Source organism: Aquarana catesbeiana, linkage group LG12 (genome assembly GCF_042186555.1).
Source record: "Aquarana catesbeiana isolate 2022-GZ linkage group LG12, ASM4218655v1, whole genome shotgun sequence".
NCBI classification, from domain to species: Eukaryota; Metazoa; Chordata; class Amphibia; order Anura; family Ranidae; genus Aquarana; species Aquarana catesbeiana.
In genome coordinates this window covers 186033609-186048046 of record NC_133335.1, presented here as the reverse complement: position 1 = coordinate 186048046, position 14438 = coordinate 186033609, and the positions used below count along the sequence as shown (strand labels likewise).

Genomic DNA, 14438 nt, shown 5'->3' with positions numbered 1-14438 from the left:
CAAATAGACTCATTATTGTGTTAGTACAACAGTAAACCTAATATGTTGGAATTAAAGGGTTTGTAAACTTCATGCATGAAATCACATTGAACGTGGCTTTGAAATTGCACCATTTCAGTGTGGCTTCATACAGATGTCTATTGAAGCCGCGTCCAAAAAATAGTACAGGAACTGCTATTGTTGCACCGATTGGAATGGTGCCATTGCCTGCAATGAGCTGTGGCTTGTCAATTCGCTCCAATTTGAATGAGGGCTCAGTGCCATTTCTGTCTGCTCCTCTATCAGCATGAATCATTCTGGTTTCAGTTCAGTTTCCTGACACCAAGAGGAAAAAGATGATGGGCAAGGATCTCCAGCACACAGCCTGTGATTGACATCATCAGCTCCTACTAAAATATATATATTTTTTGTCCCTTCAATCAGCTCCTGGAGTTCTCCTCACTAAACGGCATAGTGTAACTTTGTTTTCCTTCTCCTTTCTTTCCCAATAATTGTGCTTTGATGCAGCCATATGGGGCGCTAGAGAATAGATAACACAAGACTTGACACTGTGCTCCTCCAATTTTATTTTTTCCTGCTCTGCTAGATCCAGCCTTGTCAGACTGTGTAGTAGGTTCTCCGTCTCCAATTTTTCAGATCTTCAGCTTATCATAAAAGTGAATCCTTTATTAGCCTGTTGAAATAAACCAATGTCTAGAGGCCAAAAACACTTCATGAATTTCCTTTTAATTCAGTCAAATATTTGGCATGGCATTAGACCTGAAACATTCAGTTAAAGGTTTCACTCTACCACAAAGTATGTTATTGCTGAATTGCATGTAGTAATGGCCTCAATATTACTTTCCTTACCTCCACTAGATGACCCAGTGTACATGGAAGATGATGCTGCAAGGAAGGAGTATGTTCTTAATGAGAGTGGAACCATTTTCTTGGGTAGTGCAAGCGAAAACCCTCCACAGAGACACTGGGATTTTGGCCAGGTAACATTTTAGGGGCCCAAAATCTATAACCTATTGGTTTAGGAGCTTTTTAAAGCGGTTTACAAGAACACCTGAAACGCTGACCAACCTGTGTTTCAAAACTGACTTTCACTTGTGACTGATGAACAAATCAGGCTAGGTCATCTTTCCTTGGTGGGCGTAAGATCTTTAGTTCATCAAAAGGGCTTCCTATATCTATATCTGCTTTTGCACTGACCTGGTGAGACAATAGGTGGTGGTCTGTGGTATGATTTGTCATACTTTTTACTGCCCCCTGGCCATTCATGTGTATAAGCCAATCCATACTCGCCAATGCTTGCAGGCATTTACAAACTTGTTTATAATCCTGAGTAAATTCTGGCCATTGTATAGATTTCACAAAGTATGTGCCATATGCAGATAGTTTCTTATGATTGAGAGCACGGGGGGGAGTGTTCCCTCAGTCAGTCTGCATAAGACAAACATCAGCTTCTTAAAGTAGAAGTCAATTGGATTCAATAGCCTGCAAAAAGCTAAGGTAGTTGCAATCCAAGCACAGTGGGGCGATTTAATAAAGCTGAGAACTTTTCATGGTGTGAACATCTACCCTTGGCTTGATATCTACCCAGGCAGTCAGCATTATCAAGTGGGGAAAATTGACAATAGCAGCCAAGTTGGTAATTTTGAGGTTACATCCCCTTTCAAATAAGCATACTCATCCTACCTGCTGGCCTGATATATAAAGTGATCTCTCCTACACAAGATTCACAATTATCTGAATCTGGCAGATGTAGCCTACTAAATGGTTTAGGGCCCGTGTGGGATTTGGCTGTAATTGTAGGGTCTAAAGGCAGCATAATGCCTCCAGAGGCAGGGGTGAGCTAGTTGAGTGAGGACTGGGTTCATGGCTATAATTGGGGTGTTTTGAACAAGAATTGGGTGCCAGTATACTGTGAGCTCTTAGAGGTAATTGATAACTGCTACGCTTGTACATTACTTGGCATGTATGTGTAGTACCCTGGGGTTTAGTCAGGGAGCTCCTCACAAATTTACTTGCCAGGAGTAGTTACCCTGGTTAATTGCTAGAGATCCATTGATTTCTCCCTAAGTTTGGCCTTATTGCACTTTTCTCTTCTACTGCTAGGTGGCCGGGGACTTGGTGGTACTTTATATGAGAAGTGCAACCCAAAGTCAGGATATGGGGTATCTCGGGCAAGGGTTTCTTGAGTCCCTTGGCCTGCTGGGAGAACCTATATATATTCGGGTGAGGTCAGGTGTTCTGTGCCACCTGGATGGCTGTCTGGTTGGACATGTGGTGCATGCCCAGGCTGCTAGGCTGGAGATTGGGCCTATCCCGGGGCATCTGGCTGCCAGGCTGTGTGATGGCCTATCCAGAAGTACAGTAGGTGACCGCGATATTGTGTCAATCTCGCCACACTTCTCGGCGAGATTTGACACCTACGAGCCCCGTCGCAGGAGCCAGCGCCGAGATGGCTCACTCATCGGGAAAGGAAAACGTTGTTTTCCTCCCGCGATGAGTGACAGGCAGCGCTGACAGCTGTCTAGTATGAATCCTGAGGCGGGAACACCGCGCCAAATTTTAAATGAAGAAACCGGCGTGGGTTCCCCCCTCGGAGGCATACCAGGCCCTTAGGTCTGGCATGGATTGTAAGGGGAACCCCCTATGCCGAAAAATCGGCGTGGGGGTCCCCCCCAAATCCATACCAGACCCTTATCCGAGCACGCAGCCCGGCCGGCCAGGAAAGGGGGTGGGGACGAGCGAGCGCCCCCCCCCCCTCCTGGGCCGTACCAGGCCGCATGCCCTCAACATGGGGGGGGGGGGGGGGGTGGGTGCCTTGGGGGAGGGGGGCGCCCTGCGGCCCCCCCACCCCAAAGCACCTTGTCCCCATGTTGATGAGGACAAGGGCCTCTTCCCGACAACCCTGGTCGTTGGTTGTCGGGGTCTGCGGGCGGGGGGCTTATCAGAATCCGGGAGCCCCCCTTAATAAGGGGGCCCCCAGATCCCGGCCCCCCACCCTGTGTGAATGAGTATAGGGTACATGGTACCCCTACCCATTCACCTAGGCAAAAGTGTCAATATAAAAAAACACACTACACAGGTTTTAAGAGTCATTTATTAGTCAGCTCCGGGGTCTTCTTCTGACTTCGGGGGGTCTCCTTCCGACTTCTCCCGGTGTTCGGCCTCTTCTCCCGGGCCCCGCCGCTATCTTCTTCCAGCTCTATTGCCAGCGAGGGGCCCGGTCTGCCGCCGCTGTCTCTCCGCTTCTTCTCTTCTTTTCTTCTTCCCCGATGTTGACACGACGCTCTCTCTGGCTCGAATGCTGTGTGCGAGCTGCGGAGCCATTTATATAGGTGGTAACCCCGCCCCCTTACGACGTCATGGTCCCAGCATGCGCAGGGACTCTGGGGCCACGCCCCCTAAGGTTTTTTCATTTAAAATTTGGCGCGGTGTTCCCGCCTCAGGATTCATACTAGACAGCTGTCAGCGCTGCCTGTCACTCATCGCGGGAGGAAAACAACGTTTTCCTTTCCCGATGAGCGAGCCAGCGCGACATTCACAGTACCCTGTCGCCGAGAACCAGCGCGATGGTATCGCGCTGGAAACACAATCTCGCGGTCAGGTACTGTAAGAGGGCAACTCAAGGTTGGGATTACGGCTTGCAGTCTAACCATAAGCGACAGTTCTGCCTGCCAGAGAACCTGTCAGTGGTTGGAGGTAGAAGGGAAGTTGTCACCACGAAGGGACCAATCACCTTTGCCAGGGACCACAGTAAGTAACTGAAGCAAGTACCAGAGCAGCATTTTAACTGGGCACGGTGGAGAATTGGGGAAACGTCAGGGATCCAATCAGCGGAGGTGACGCTTGCCGAGTAACCCTGTGAGTCAAGCCGGGGACTGAGCCGGTCAGCGGGGTGAAGCGTGAGAAGTATCTGGAGTGCCAAGCTAGCGACCCAGCAGGGAAGTGTGGGTGATGCTTGAGTGAGATGCCACTGCAAAGCTTTGAGGAGCTCCAGGGATTCAGTGTCAGTAAATTGGAGGGTCCAATGAGACCAGGAGCTCAAGGGGCTGAAGAACTAAAAGTAGAAGTTTTAGTAAAGAGGACTGTAACGATTTGTGTTAGGAACTGTTAGACTGTTGCCAAAGGAGACCGCAATCTCACACATGCAGATGTGGCACCTTGCTGGGGGGCCTTTCCCTGTACGGCTGTCCTCCTATTGGCATCTGCCAATTGAAACCAACTGTTTAAGGGTATCCTGGCCCTAACCGTCTTTCCCCCTCAAAATATAAAAAGGACTTAAGAGAAATAAACCCTTTTACATCCAAGAAGTGTCTGGCGCCCAATAACTCTATCCACCTTGCACCCACTATGCCACACAACCCACCACATGCAGAAGGATGTCTATCTCTTGGCCCTGAAAGTTCTCATTAGACTGGAGGAGGCTAGAGACTTTGCTACATATGCATTAAACAAGGTTGGGGGGGGGGGGGGGTAGGGGGAGGGAGCAAATACATACAGTGATCAGAAAATGGAATGAATTGATTGAAAAGTTTTTATAACAGAATGGGGAAAATGATTTGTGTATTGTGGGTTTTTTATTTATTTTTTTTCAGTTTGAAAAAGACATTTTGGACATCTGCCTAAAAATGCTGGATTGTAGTAATGAGCACAGAAGAAGTGCTGCTCAAGATATCTCTCGCAGGGGAGACCCAGCCTATGTGTCAAGGATACTAAGTGCTATGGTGAGTACGCTGGAAGGGCCTAACCATACCCATAGGAAACTGTACTGCTGCTAGTAGACCCTAAAGCATGGGTACTCGACCTGTGGCCCTCCAGCTATCTTTGAACTACAAGTCCCATCATGTCTCTGCCTTTGGGAGTTATGCTTGTAACTGTCAGCTTTGCAATGCCTCATGGGACTTGTTTTGCAGCAGCTGGAGAGCCACAGGTTGGGCACCCATGACCTAAAACCTGAAAACATTAGGTAGGGTCTTGAAGAAAAATGGCAAGTCTGGACAGCACTGGAGCAATCTGCAATTCCAACACTGCTCCTTTTGCCCATCATCCAACCCCTGTTCCTTAAACCAAGGGCATCAAGAACCTGCCCCTTGGAGTGACCATGGACTTTCAGAAGAATACTGCAGAACGGCTATACATAACATGGGTCTTCCTCTAAATGCTGCAGAAAGCAGTGCAATGTCATGCTCACAGAAACAATGTATAAAACGGGCTCGGCGGGGGGCTTCAGTCCATCTTACGGACATTGCACCTTTAGAAGGAGCTGTAGCTCGGAGTGTAGCCTGTCCACTAGTGACTTTTCCTGTGTGTATCCTGGCCCTCCCGGTTTCTCTGGATGCCTTTTTAGCTTCACAGCACCAGTGTTCTGTGTGCAGCACAATGTCCATGGGATGGATCGGAGCACCCCACCCATAGGCATTGAGATGGTGTCTGGGGGGGGGGGGGGGTGACTTTTTTCCAGACTATGTATATTATAGTGGGCTGTGGAAATTTAAAGATTAATTCCTCGCTTAATCGGTAACTTTTTTTGATTGGTAGGCTGCCTGCACTGGGGCTGCTTTGGGCCAAGCTGTGGCTGCAGTGCTCCGCTCCCTCCTCCACTATGTCATTCAGTCTGTGGGCATCTCCCGCTGTGTGTCTCCAAGCTGAGTGAAAACTTTGGCCACGCCATGAGAAGTCCCGCTCTCCTAGATCAGCTGGTGTGATAGACGCAGCTGATCTAGGAGGAGGGCGGGAATTTTCTCACAGCTCAGCGGGAGATGCCCGCAGACTGTGTATTCCAGGCACTGACTACAGTGAGGCTGCAATTATGGGCATGGTGAAGCTGAGTTTATGATGTGTGATGTCCGGCTTCAGCCGTTGCCATAACTGTGCTAAATCAGCTAAAAGTAGTTGTATCTGTGCATTTATAATCAACCGTAATGAGTCGCTTAATTGAACGTGAACATTTTAATCAGTAACAGCCCTAACAGATAGTATGTGTCTGGCTTTCCTTATTTTTTTGTTTCCATACTCTTTCCTGTCTCATGGACTTTATAGCCTATTTTCAGTTGCCCATGAATACATGTGATGACTCATAGGGCTTCCATTGCATATGATCAGTGTTTTGTGCCAGTTACCTCCATTTCTTGTTTTGGTCCATGTCATGCAAAGATACCTAGAAACATGTTAGGTGTGTATATAAACTTAGAAATTTGGCTGTTCAGGGGCTCTGGGCTTCAGCAAAATGTAACCTTTTTGCTCCTGTTTTTTTTAGGTTAACAGTCCAGGTGACAATGGAGTTATTGTTGGAAATTGGAGTGGGGATTATAGTGGAGGAGAAGAACCCACAAAATGGAATGGAAGCACTTACATTCTACGTAAATGGTCTGAAAGTGGACCTGTCAGATATGGACAATGCTGGGTGTATGCAGGAGTCCTTTGCACTGGTTTGTACATGTGTGGGCTTTTTAACACAAGTCCTGCAATAAAACATCTGCACATCAGTTCTGGTTTAATTGGGATAAACTCCTATCAATTTATGCCTGTTGGCGATCCTGGCATTTGAACAAAACCACTGCTGTTTATCCTTTAAATGTTATGGAAGACCAAAATCTGCTTCCATGAGGAAGCAGATACACTTGACAGGAGACCTACGTTAGCAATCTGCTGATCACTAATGCAATGCTTTACAGGCTCCTGCAACAAAGTAATAAATGCTGCCCCTTGACTTTTTTTTTCTTTTTTTTTTTTTTTTTTTTTTTTACTTTATTTTGGGTTGTGGCAAAAAAAAATACCAATGTGGATTTTGTCTCCTTGAACATAAGGTTAATTTCCACTAAAACACACTTTCTCCTCAGTATGTACACATTTTATCTGGATTGATTTATGCTCTGTTTTCTTAAAAATGAAACTCTGGCTATTTACACATTTTTCTCTTAGTGCTCAGATGTCTTGGAATCCCTGCACGTGTAGTCACAAACTTTGCTTCTGCTCATGACACTGATGGAAATCTCATTGTTGATCGGTACTTTGATGAGAATGGCAGAGAATTGCCTGATACAGCAGACAGTGTATGGTAAGATGGGATCTTTTTGTACTGTGCTCTGGGTATAGCACTAACAGAATTGGTTATAGTTGGAATACAACGTAACTTAATGTTATGTAATGGCACTGTACAAACTTCTCAAATTCATGACTAGTGTAGTCCAGATGTACCCCAATTTTACCCATACTGTTAGCCACCATACTCCACCCTCTTACCAACTTAAATAACGAGACCACACCTTTCATCTGGAGTATAAATGGCCATAACAGCCTTTTATTAAACAACTGTATAAAATTACCTCCAATATTAACTTCAATATGAATAACATATAAACTCAGATAAAACAACATGTTTTAAACAATCTGTTGGTCAATGACAGAGCTACCCCAGTTTACCACATATCCACAAGAGGGCACTGCAGGAACATGTTTCAAAACTGATAAGGCCTCCAGCTGTACCGCTCGGAGACAACCCCCTCCCACAGTGCAACATACCGGTATTCCTTTCAGGAATACACAGGAGGGGCCATACTATTGCTGACCCCCCACCCCTTTTAACCTTTTATTTACCGCTACCGTCACCGACCAACAACAACAAACCAGCCACAGCCCGAAAGGATGAAACCTTATCCTTAAGGGCCCCTCCACACCCTCAAGGCCCGTTCTATTCCTTCCTGCAAACCCATGGTCCAAAGAGCCGTCCCCACATCTGTGAGGTGGACCCCATCCCTCCTCAAATAGAGGCCTACATTTATCTCGAGCTCTCTGTGCCGAATCACCATGCCCCCTTGTTGAACCAAAAACCTCCCCACCACCCTGTTGACACGTATACGAGCCTTGTTAATCCTTACCACAGACCTAGCATTGCGCCACGAAGTTCGTGCCACAATATCAGACCATAGTAACAAAGTGTTCGGATAATTAGTGTGCAAGTGCAACAAATCTGCTTTTACATCCTCTATCAGGTCCCGGACCGTCCTCACCCCCAAATCGTTACCTCCAGCGTGTATGACCAACACATCCGGAGGTCTATCTAGCCAGGCAAATCGTTCCACCTCTGAAACCACTCTGCCCCACATCATTCCTGGTCTCCCCAGCCACTTGATAAAAGCCTCCCTTCTCGATATGCCTAACTGGCGCCCATCTGGTCTCGCATCACCTCTCCTTGCCCCCCAACAAACGTAGGAGTGTCCCAGTATCCAGACGAGGCGTGGAGACACTCCATCTGAAACGAAAAGACAACAAGGCAGGGTGATATCACCAACGCAACAGACCAAAAACACCCACTACCTATATGTGAAAACCCAACTTATACAACATACGGGTTTCATTTATTTTCCATTTATTTATTTATTAATATATATATATATATTTATTATTATTATTATTATTATTATTATTATTATTATTATTATTATTATTATTATTATTATTATTATTATTATTATTATTATTATTATTATTATTATTATTATTATTATTATTATTATTATTATTATTATTATTATTATTATTATTATTATTATTATTATTATTATTATTATTATTATTATTATTATTATTATTATTATTATTATTATTATTATTATTATTATTATTATTATTATTATTATTATTATTATTATTATTATTATTATTATTATTATTATTATTATTATTATTATTATTATTATTATTATTATTATTATTATTATTATTATTATTATTATTATTATTATTATTATTATTATTATTATTATTATTATTATTATTATTATTATTATTATTATTATTATTATTATTATTATTATTATTATTATTATTATTATTATTATTATTATTATTATTATTATTATTATTATTATTATTATTATTATTATTATTATTATTATTATTATTATTATTATTATTATTATTATTATTATTATTATTATTATTATTATTATTATTATTATTATTATTATTATTATTATTATTATTATTATTATTATTATTATTATTATTATTATTATTATTATTATTATTATTATTATTATTATTATTATTATTATTATTATTATTATTATTATTATTATTATTATTATTATTATTATTATTATTATTATTATTATTATTATTATTATTATTATTATTATTATTATTATTATTATTATTATTATTATTATTATTATTATTATTATTATTATTATTATTATTATTATTATTATTATTATTATTATTATTATTATTATTATTATTATTATTATTATTATTATTATTATTATTATTATTATTATTATTATTATTATTATTATTATTATTATTATTATTATTATTATTATTATTATTATTATTATTATTATTATTATTATTATTATTATTATTATTATTATTATTATTATTATTATTATTATTATTATTATTATTATTATTATTATTATTATTATTATTATTATTATTATTATTATTATTATTATTATTATTATTATTATTATTATTATTATTATTATTATTATTATTATTATTATTATTATTATTATTATTATTATTATTATTATTATTATTATTATTATTATTATTATTATTATTATTATTATTATTATTATTATTATTATTATTATTATTATTATTATTATTATTATTATTATTATTATTATTATTATTATTATTATTATTATTATTATTATTATTATTATTATTATTATTATTATTATTATTATTATTATTATTATTATTATTATTATTATTATTATTATTATTATTATTATTATTATTATTATTATTATTATTATTATTATTATTATTATTATTATTATTATTATTATTATTATTATTATTATTATTATTATTATTATTATTATTATTATTATTATTATTATTATTATTATTATTATTATTATTATTATTATTATTATTATCGAATGTATGAACGGAATCTCTTTGATTCCCATCTACCGATCCTCCGCACCGCTGCTTCATCCAACCCGCATCTGGCAGCTTCTGTGGCCGCCCCAATGCGGAAGGAGTGTGAGGCGTATGCTTTCTCATCCAAACCTATCATCGGTAAGCATTTTCGAAACACCGCCACAAACTGAAACTTTGAAAGGTAAGCACCATTCTCATGACATAAAAATGGACCCTCACCTACCGGTCTAATCTTCCCAAATTCATTAACCGTCCTCACCGGACATACTGGCGATCCCGGTAATGCATGCAGCCACACATCTATGCCCTTTCCCAATTGGTCTGTTTTCGACCTCCTCAGCCATAAACACACACTTCCCGTGCGTGCCCGCACGTCTTGCACCAAAATACCCCCCGCTTCCTTTTTGGATGGGCTGACCAACTCCCCTACCCGAAACGCCCCAAAAAACGCCAGCGAAAAAGCCGCTGTAAAAAGTAAACATTCATAACTTGAGCTGCACACCAACCCTAGCTGATCACAAATTGCCAACAGGTTGGCAAAAGTGACCGGTCTACGGTTATCTTTTTTCTTGTGCCCTTTCCGGTACCCTTTTAATGCCTGCCGTACCCAAAATTCCTTCGTCCAATCCTCCATCCCCTGTAACTTAAACAAACGACAGCGCCGCCAATTTCTTACCAATAGACGATACCCCCACCCCATTTTCCATATTCCTGGACACAAAACAAATGACCAATAATCTCAACTCTCCCCCGTCATCCTTTTCTCCGGATTCCCGTACAAGTCTCAACCATTCACCCCATACCTTCACATAGGCCGACCATGTGGACTCACTCACAGACTGTTGTATCCATCCTGCGATGACTCCAATGCCAGCTCCCAGATCCAACCCGGGCAAGGAATCCCTTCCTTCTCTGCAGCCGGAGTTAATTCCCTGAACTTGTCCCACTGAAAGCGAGACAGTGAATCAGCCAGCGTATTTTCAATCCCAGGTATATGCACAGCATATATAAAAATATTCAATTGCAAGCACCGTAATACCAACTGTCGCAATAGTCTTATGACAGGTTGAGAAGACGCTGACAAGCGATTGACTACCTGCACCACTCCCATATTATCACAGTTCAACCGCAACTTTAAATTCTGACAAGCCTTGCCCCATAATTCCATAGCCAGAACTACTGGAAACAATTCCAATAGTACCAATTTACGAAGGAAACCTGCTTCAACCCAGGATTTTGGCCATGGTTCTGCACTCCATTGACCCTTAAAGAACGCCCCATATCCAGTAGATCCCGCCGCGTCAGTAACTAATTCTACATCGAAGTTGCTTACCGGACCAGACATCCACACTGACCTCCCGTTGTATTCCGACAAAAATTGATACCATACCTTTAAATCCTCACGATGATCCTTAGTAAGCCTAATGAAATGGGCCGGTGCTTTTACCCCAGCCGTAGCTGCAGACAGCCGTCGGCAAAAAACCCTACCCATGGGTATGATTCTACAAGCAAAGTTCAACTTACCAAGCAAAGATTGGAGATCCCTCAGCTGTATTTTTTTCATCCCATGGACCCGCCTTATTTCCGTCTGCAGATCCAGTAACTTTCCTTGCGGTAACCTACATTCCATTGCCATTGAATCAATAACCATGCCCAAAAAGCTAATCTCCGTGGTGGGGCCCTCAGTTTTGTCAGCAGCCAGGGGAACACCAAACCGTTCTGCAGTGTGTTGCAACGTTGACAATAAAATCGCACACACACTGGAAGACGGTGGGCCTATGCATAGGAAATCATCTAAATAGTGTATCATAGATTCAAGGCCGGACAAATCTCTTACCACCCACTCCAAAAAGGAACTGAAAACTTCAAACATGGCACAGGAAATGGAGCAACCCATAGGCAAGCATTTGTCCACATAAAATTGTTCCTGCCACTTGCAACCCAGCAGCCAAAAACTGTCCGGGTGTACTGGCAGCAGCCTAAACGCTGCCTCAATATCAGCTTTTGCCATCAGTGCCCCTTTTCCATAGCGCCTGACCCATCGAACCGGCGCATCAAACGAAGTGTATGACACGGTGCAGACGTCCGGGTCAATGAAATCGTTAACCGAACCCCCTTTTGGAAATGATAAGTGGTGAATGAGCCGAAACTTATTCGGCTCTTTCTTGGGCACCACCCCCAGAGGGGACACCACTAAGTCATTCAATGGTTTTGCCTCAAATGGCCCCCCCATCCGTCCTAAAGCCACTTCCTTTTCCAATTTCTCCCCCACCACCCCCGGGTGTTGCAACGCAGATTTTAAATTCCGTGCTACTGGAGGAACCACCGCCAATGAACATGGAATTTTGAACCCCTCTCTAAAACCCTCAGTGATCAGTAACGCCGCTTTCCTATCCGGATACTTACTTAGGAAAGGTTGCATCCTTTCCACCTTCACCGGCGTCATCCCTCTTGTGAGCAAACTCCCCGGTACGTTTACCTTTTTTGAAACACCGAGACAGGGTGTGGGCTCCCCCACAGCCTGAACACTCGTGCTTGAATTTGCAGGACCCCCCAAATTTACAGGATCCTTCATTATACTGCCAGCATACCCCCCATTTTCTGCCGGCCGGTAGTCCTGAGGAGTTAGTACCCCCGGCCCCCCCTTGAAATAACTGAGGCGGGGTCCTAGCCGACGACATCAGCTTCATCCATAGGCTAATATCCTTATGGTCCCAACGCAGAGCCGGACGCACCGCTCTGCGTTGACGAAACTGCTCATCGTAACGTAACCACGCAGTTCCCCCGTACACTCTATGTGCCTCACCTATAGCATCCATATAACAAAACAACCCCGAACAATGTTCAGGGTTCTTTTCGCCAATGACACTAGCCATGATAGCGAACGCTTGCAACCAATTCACAAACGTCCGCGGTATCAATCTATATCTCCTCTTCTCCTCATCCTCCTTCTTGGAATCGTCGGGTTTAACCCTATCCAGGTTAAACTTTTCCAATGGCAACAAGGAGAAAATTTCCACGTACTCACCTTTATGAATTTTTTTCTCTCACTTCAGGTTTCAAGTGTGCCCCTAACGGGCCTTCAAAACAAACATATATCTCACATTTTGCAGCATCTGCCAGCCTAACCACATCAGTCCTGCCTTTTGTTTCTGCAGCCCCCTTCTCACCTGCTGTTTTCTTGTCTGCCACCTTCTCTGGCGTTGTGGTAGCTGGCACCTCTGTGACCGCAGCCCCCCCTGTCGCCCTTTGTGCATCCCCTTGCGGAGCCTGCCCTGGTCCCTCTCCAAAGCGACCAACCAGGGCCCTTAAACCCTCCAATAGCTCCTGGAGCTGTCCCCCTGACCCCGAACTGGCGGGTGCAGTACTCGCCAGTTGTTGGTCAGTAACCTGACCCACCCCGCTCTGCAAAGGTGTCACCATCCCTCCTGCAGTTGTTGCTATCCCCCCAGCAAGCCCTGCAAAGCATTGGTAAAGGAAAAGTTATCACTAGACTTACCGGGCTGACCAGGATTCCTCCCAACAGCCGCTGTGCTGCTCTCTTGCTGGTTCCGGCTGCTGTAGCCCATCTTCCTCATCGGACACCTCGTCTTCGGACTGTTCCCCTTGCACTGGGACTGGCGTCAGAGGTAGCCCCCCAGGAGAAGCCCTCCTGGAGGCCGGAAGCCCACGCTGGTGTGAGGCCTGCACCGTGCGACGAGTCACTGCTGCTCCCTGCTGCCCTGAACTTCCAGCTACCGGGCCAGCCTGGGCACTGTTTCCATCGCCATCTTGGGACACGTCCCCCCCCCCCCCGCCCGGTAAGCTCCGCCCACCCGCGGTGCCGCTCGATCCACGCGACCCGGACGCTGCTGCTCTCGGCGCCGTTCTCCCCCTTCTGTCCACCCGCTCACACTCGTGCAGAGGTACTGAGGGGCTGTTCGAAATCCTCCGTGCAGTGCCAGCGTGCGGGGAAGTGGCGCCATGTTGGCCCGTGGCCCCGCCCACCGCTCCGTGACCGCAGCGTGTAACCCGCCCGGGCCCCACCGAATCACCCGTGTGGCTCCTCTTGGCCGGCGGTGCCGATTGTTCCCTCCTTGGGCTCCGTGTCAGACGACCCTGTCCATGTCCTGGCCCAGGTGAATAGCGCGCCGGAGGCCGCGATCTCCGCGCACGCACGGACGGCTCACCTTCACCCCCTGCATGGCTTGCTTCTCCCCCGAGCATCGCTGTGACCTGGCTGCGAAGCCAGTCGGATCCATTCGCCGCCTGCCGCAACCGCGCCAAAATCGCCTCAACGTCCGCCATTGTGTCTGAGGAGCAGAGAAATTCTGCCTCCTCGTGTCTCCTTCCCAGCACACTGTTCCATTTTTGCTCCTCCCCTCTTTTATAAGGCCACTCCTCCTTACTTTCCTGTTATCTCCTCCCACACTTTTCCTTGAAACATTAACCCTATGTGTGTCACTAGACACACTGTCATGCCCGGCCCTGCACTATTCCTCTTCTTTCCATCATTCCGGGCCTCACTTGTACAATCATTATGCATTTGTGAC

At 43.7% G+C, this 14438-nt stretch overlaps 1 pseudogene; it reads left to right on the top strand.

Moving 5' to 3' along the window:
* The window catches only part of LOC141113381 (protein-glutamine gamma-glutamyltransferase E-like), a 68901-nt pseudogene that overhangs the window by 34266 nt on the left and 20197 nt on the right, over positions 1-14438 (top strand).